Raw genomic sequence first — 6,756 nt, 5'->3', positions numbered from 1 at the left:
CGTGCCCCCCAGCCACCCCTACACAAATCCTCTGAAGAAAATTCAAAGGAGGAATGCTGTCCTGTAAGACACAATTGGGAACCATGGTCACGTATCATGGCCCACCCTCTCTAAAAAGGAATCTCCCTTCAGAGGTATCTGGAGGCCACTTGCAAGTTTTCAGGTAACATGTCTGTGCAGACAGGCTGTGAATCCTCTAGCGCATGGCTTCTTTATTTTTAATTAAAATGATTTAAAAATTATCTTTAAATAGTTGCACCAAAGGGTACCAGTTCAACATGGCAATTTATACATACAAGGCATCTTGATCAGGGTCATCCCTTCCATTATCCCCCTTTTCCCCTAATATATCCCCAGTTCTTCTCTCTATTTTAAAAGTTGCCATGTTTTGGCTTGGGCCTTATTCTCTTTCTCTTTCTCTTTCTCTTTCTCTTTCTCTCTCTCTCTCTCTCTCTCTCTCTCTCTCTCTCTCTCTCTCTCTCTCTCTCTCTCTCTCTGTCTCTCTCTCTCTCTCTGTCTGTCTCTCTGTCTCTCTCTGTCTCTCTGTCTCTCTGTCTCTCTCTGTGTGTGCACGCACGTGCATGAGCATCAGTTTTAGGGCTTGAACTCAGGACCTGGATTTGAACCTGAGCTTTTTTGCTCAAAGCTGGCACTCTAGCACTTGAGCCACAGCTCCATTTCTGGGGTTTTGATGGTTAATTGGAGATAAGAGTCTCATGGTCTTTCCTGCCCAAGCTGGATTCAAACTGTGATCCTCGGATTTTAGCTTCCCCAATAGCTAGGATTAGAAGTGTGAAGCATGGCTGCCCAGCTGGTTGCTTGTTCTTAAATGAGTGTGAAATGTCAGTGGAGAACCACTGATTTCTGGATATCTCTCAAAGAAGACAAGCTTTGACCCTGTCTATTGCCTACTCCCACATCTACTGGCCCCCAGGGTTTAATGATCCCCATCCCCACTCCCTGTACCTCTATCAACCCATGCACATCTTTAAAGATTCGGTACGGACATATTCTGTCCTGCAACACATCCTTGATTCTCCAAGGCGGGATCAGGGTCCTCCTCTGTGTTTGTTCCCAAGCAAGACCCTGGAGCTGCAAGTTCAGTTGCTTTTCCTGTGAGCCTGGAAAGGTCAGTGATGCAGATTATCCAGTCACCCCCTGCCCAGTTCTTTGCAGTGAACAAATGTTTGTTAAATGAGTGAATGGAGGAGTGGCAGGGAAAGTATTCCACATTTATCTGGAAGGCTTTCTTGAACACTGTGGAGTGTTTGCTTAGATACCTAAGAATATCTAAACTCGAACTCCTCTTCCAGCTCTTCCAGTAGCTTATGAAAAACATCTCCCATTGGATGCATGTGCGACTTCAAGCTACATCAGCAGGAAAATGCCCTATCACTCACTCAATTGTGCACAATAACTTGACGGCATTTCAGTCTCTGAACTTGGAAGTGGTTTGCTTTGCAGGAAGAGACAATTGATGTGTAACCCTTTCTCCCTAATTCCTTATTCTCCATCATGAACAGGTTTTGTTGTGGTCTACAAGAGAATGAGAGTGCTGGCCTCAGCAGCATCGATATGCAAATTGAAAGGGGACAGAGAAGATTAACATGACCTCTGAGCAAGGAAGACACACAAATTCATGACACATTGCATATTTTTGCAATGGGGAAAATGGGGAACTAGATCCTTATCTTTCACTCTATAATAATATTAACTTGGAGAGGGTTGAAGATTGTAAGGCAAGAAAAGAAACTTTGAAAGAATTGGAAAAACACTAGAATGTACTGACATAAGCAGGATCTTCTTGAATTGAACATTAATAGTAAATAAATAGGCACAACAATTGACATATTAGTGATTAAAAGCTTTTGTACAGCAAAGGAAATAGTCACTAGGTTGAAAAGATAGCCTACAGAATGGGAGATGATCTCTGCAGCTATGCATCTAACAGAGATTGAAAAATTAGAATTTACATAGAACTCCAAAAACAAAGAATCAACAACCCAAAAAAGAAATGGGCAAAAATACTGGACACATCTCAGTAGAAGAAATACAAATGGCCAATAAATATATGTAGAAATGTTCGACCTCCCTGATCATAAAGAACACACTAATCAAATTTACATAGAGATTTTATCTCACTCTAATTTGAATGGCCATCACTATCCACACAAACAACAAATGCTGGCAAGGATGAGGGGGAAAATCCCTCAGGCATGGAAATAAAGATGGAAGTTCCTCAGAAAACAAAAAGTAGAACTACCATATGATCTAGTAATGTATCACTATTGGGCATCTATCTGAAGGAATGTAAATCAAAGTATAATAGAGGTATTTATACTTCTGCTTTCATGGTAGCAATAGTTAGTCAAGCTATGAAAACCACCTAGATTTTACAATTGATGAATGGATCAAGAAAATGTGATTATATATATATATATATATATATATATTCCATTGTATATGGAATATATGGAATATATGGATTATTATACAGCCATAAAGAACAAAGGATGACATTGTCATTTGCAGAATAATGGATGAATCTGGAGACCATCATGTTAGGTGAAGTAAACCAGGCTCAGAAGGACAAAGGACAAATGTTTTCTCTCATATGTGGATGCTAGACCTAAAAGATAGACGTACATAAACAGGAAGTGGAGCTGTGGCTCAAAGTGGTAGAGCACTACCCTTGAGCACAAAAGCTCAGGGACAGCACCCAGTCCCTGAGTTCAAGCCCCACAACTGACAAAACAAAAAACAAAAAAACCACATAAACATATACAAGATCATCTCTCTCTATATATATATGTACATGCGTTATCAATCTGATTAAAATATAGGTTATGCATGCTTGCAATACCATAGTGAAAACCCTTTGAACAATTAGGAAGGTGAAACCTATCCTTTCTGGCCTGTGGATACTACTGGTAGTGAAGAAGGTAAACGGAGAAGACAAACAAGGAAGGATATGGTCAGATTTTTAAAATGTAGATTATGCAAAATGGAACTGAGGCATTCTGGGATTAGAAAAAAAAGTAGAGAGCTTAAAGATGTGAATAAGATCTACTAATGCCCTCTCACGATGCCTGCAGCCATGATTTCAGAGCCAGACTCACTCCTGTGGAGACACGTGTGGTGTCAAGGGACTTGGGCAAAGAGTGGAGGCACTGTTTCCCTTCTCTGGGCCTCAGAGTCCTCTGTTACATGAGCATCTTGAATGCACAGTGAATTTTCAAACCAGGCTTTGAGCAGCAGTAAAATTTGCAATAAGGTACCAGGGCGCAAGGCCAATAGTACAATAGTACGGCCCCACCCCTTCTATGGGAGAGGGCTTTCCTGTTCTTGTGTGGTTGCAGTCTACTTTCTGTTGTCATAACTGAGTCTCACAGACTCATACTTTATAAAGAATCGAGATTTATGTAGTTCAAAGTTTGGGATAAGCAGTTTTGGAAGGCATGAACCATGGGCAGCCTCTGCTAAGGATGTGCTTCCCGCATGAAAACATGGAGGAGGGAATCAGATGGTGAGACCGCGCAAGTGTGCCAGCCCAGGCCTCCTCTGCGTCTTAGAAAGCGACTTACACCCCTGTGGGCTCCCACCAACTTGATCTCACTGAATTCTAATAACACTCCCAAGGTTTCACCACCAAATGCTATTAAAGTATCTGTGGGTTAAGTTGCCAGTGTAAGAACTTTTGAGAGCCAGGGACAGGTGGCTTAGGCTTAGGCCTGTAATCCTAGCTACTCAGGAGGCTGAGGATCACGGTTCAAAGCCAGCCCGGGCAGGAAAGTCCGTGAGACTCTTATGTCCAATAAACCACTAGAAAACGGGAAGTGGTGCTGTGGCTTCAGCAGTAGAGGGCTCGCCTTGAGCTGAAGAGCTCAGGGATAGGGCCCAAGCCCAGAGTTCAAGCCCTACGACAGGCAAAAACAACAAACAAACAAAAAGAAGTTCAGGGACAGTGCCTGGGCCCTGAGTTCAAGCCCCAAGATTGGCACAAAAAATAAAGAACTTTTGGGGAACATGTTTAAATCATAGTACATTAGGTTGACATACTGGGCTTCTCTATAAAATTTCAGTTGAAGAAAATATTCAACTGCATTTTTTTTTTTTTGGTGCCAGTACAAGAGTTTGAACTCAGGACCTATATACTCTTGCTCAACATTTCACTCAAAGCTAGTGCTCTACTGCTTGAGAAATACTTTCACTTCCAGTTTTCTGATTTGTCTGCCTGAGCTGGCTTTGAACCACAATCCTCAGATATCAGATCCCTGAGTAGCTAAGATTACAGGATTACAGATGTGAGCCACAATTGCCCAACTTCAATCACTTTGAGTGTGCGTGTTGGTGGGGGGCAGGATGGGGGAGGAATGGGCTTGAACTTGGGGCCTGGGTACTGTCTTTGAGCTTTTCTGCTCACAGCTAGTGTTCTACAACTGGAGCCACAGCTCTACTTCCAGCTTTTTTGGTAGTTAATTGAAGACAAAAATCTCACTGGGGCGGCTTCAAACTGTGATCCTCAGATCTCAACCTTGGAATAGTAGGATTACAGGTGTAAACTACAGAAGCCTGGCTTCAATTGCTTTTAATACTTGAAAAAAAATTACCAAAATGGGATTATTTCTGAGGCCTTTTGTGTGGTAATATAGAGATAGCCATGAATCCTTGGCTCCAGAATAATCTCCATAAACATACAGAAAAATATGCATAAAACATATATAAACATACAGAAAAACCCATGGATGCACAGGTTGCTAAGGCATATGTATGTGGCAATGGAGACTAGAGTGAACCCATGCAAGCCTGGCTCTGCTCATGGCAGACTGTCTGGAGGGTTGACGTGTTCTTGAATACAGCCAAACTTCACTGCCAACTTTTGCCACACAACATCTACATGTAAGGAGGGCTTCAAATTAGTGTTCTGCTCTAGAGTAAAAGTGAGAGTGGTCTGGTGCTGGGGGCTCACACTAGTAATCCTAGCTACTGAGGAAGCTGAGATCTGAGGATTGTGGTTTGAAGCCAGCCTTGACAGATAAATCCTTAAGATTTTTATCTCCAACGAACCTGCAAAATGCTAGAAGTGTTGCTAAGGCTTAAGTGGCAGAATGCCAACCCTGTGGAGGAAAAAAACAAACAAACTAAGAGCAGCTGAGAAGGTGGCTCAGTGGTAGAGTGCTGGCCTTGCATGCCTGAGGCCCTGGGTTCGATTTCTCAGCACTACATAAGCAGAAAAAGCCAGAAGTGGCGCTGTGGCTCAAGTGGTAGAGCGCTAGCCTTGAGCTGAAGAGCTGAGGGACAGCGCCTAGGCCCAGAGTTCAGGCTCCACAACTGACAAAAATCAAACAAACAAAAAAAGCTAAGAGCTAAAGGAAAGTACCCTATTCCTGAGTTTAAGTCCCAGTATTCACCTCCCTATATGCCACCCCCCCACCTCAAAAGAGAATTTTAGAGACTATTTTTAAATGACTGTATATTTATACCAGATAAATACAGATTTACTCTAGTCTTTATTTCACCCAGCTCTCAATGTGAGGTGTCTAGGGACATGTCATGCTACTTTTTTTTTCTTTTTCTTTTTTGCCAGTCCTGGGGCTTGAAATTAGTGCCTGGGCATTGTCCCTTGAGCTTTTTTACTCAAGGCTAATGTTTTACCACTTGATCCACACAGCTCCTCTTCTGGCTTTCTTGGTGGTTAAGTGGCAATAAGAGTCTGACTTTCCTGCAGGGCTGGCTGTGAACCACAATCCTCAGATCTCAGCCTCCTGAGTAGCTAGGATTACAGGCATGAGCTACCAGCACCCAGCGACATGCCTACTCTTAAGCTGACTGGAAGGGCTTCAAAGAGATGATGGACATGGGGCCTAAACAGGCCCTGCCCCAGTGTCCAGCACCAGCCCTCCTATATGGTCACCTTCTACATGATCTCCTGCAGACACCTCTCTTTGTCATAGTACCTCTTTTTTTGCTCAAGGCTAACTCTCTACCACTTGAGTCAGACCACCACTTCTGGATTTTGGGTGGTTAATTAGGGATCAGAGTTTCACAGACTTTTTTGTCTTGGCTGACTTTGAACCAGGATCCTCAGATCTCAGCCTTCTGAGTAGCTAGGATTATAGGCGTGAGCCACCAGCACCGAGCTTCTTCTGAACACTTGATGGAGGTATTCAAATTTTTCACAAGTTACCAAATCTTAGGACATAGTCCCAGTTTATAATTCCTGTGTCCTTAGTTTACTTGACCCCAAGGTGAGACTTGGACTTCCTCCTTGAGGACCTGTGTGAAAGGGTGGCCAGCCTTCAGGTGAGTTTCTTCTCTGCTGGACTTCTCCCACTCACTACTGAGCCTCACGCTAAAGCTGGAGCAGGGACCATTGTCTACCACTGCAGCTTTCTCGTGTTAGAAGCTGCTATGCAGGACTCCCATACCAAGCCCACATCTATCCAGAGACCACAGCCTCCTGACTTGCAGCAGGAACTAGGGGGTCATTCTGCTTAGCACAGCTCGTCTCTGATTCCCTACCCACTTTCTTGGTCAGCTTCCTGATTCAAGCTCTTTTCTTTTCTTCTCTTCTCTTTTCTTTCTTTCTTTCTTTCTTTCTTTCTTTCTTTCTTTCTTTCTTTCTTTCTTTCTTTCTTTCTCTTTCTTTCTTTCTTTCTTTCTTTCTTTCTTTCTTTCTTTCTTTCTTTCTTTCTTTCTTTCTTCCTTCCTTCCTTCCTTCCTCCTTCCTTCCTTCCTTCCTTCCTTCTTTCTTCC

The 6,756-nt window shown here is 43.0% G+C and overlaps 1 non-coding gene across 1 annotated transcript; it reads left to right on the top strand.

The window, feature by feature from the left end:
* The first annotated feature begins 1,552 nt into the window (after nt 1-1,552).
* Nucleotides 1,553-1,659, top strand: LOC138834959 (U6 spliceosomal RNA). Its single transcript, XR_011374309.1, has one exon. It is a non-coding gene; the product is annotated as a U6 spliceosomal RNA (small nuclear RNA).
* Nucleotides 1,660-6,756: the final 5,097 nt, after the last annotated feature.

The sequence above is a fragment of the Dipodomys merriami genome, unplaced genomic scaffold (genome assembly GCF_024711535.1).
Source record: "Dipodomys merriami isolate MVZ:Mamm:240054 unplaced genomic scaffold, mDipMer1.0.p SCAF_22, whole genome shotgun sequence".
NCBI lineage: Eukaryota > Metazoa > Chordata > Mammalia > Rodentia > Heteromyidae > Dipodomys > Dipodomys merriami.
Note: the sequence above shows the minus strand (reverse complement) of the source record. Positions and strands in the feature narration are given on the sequence as shown.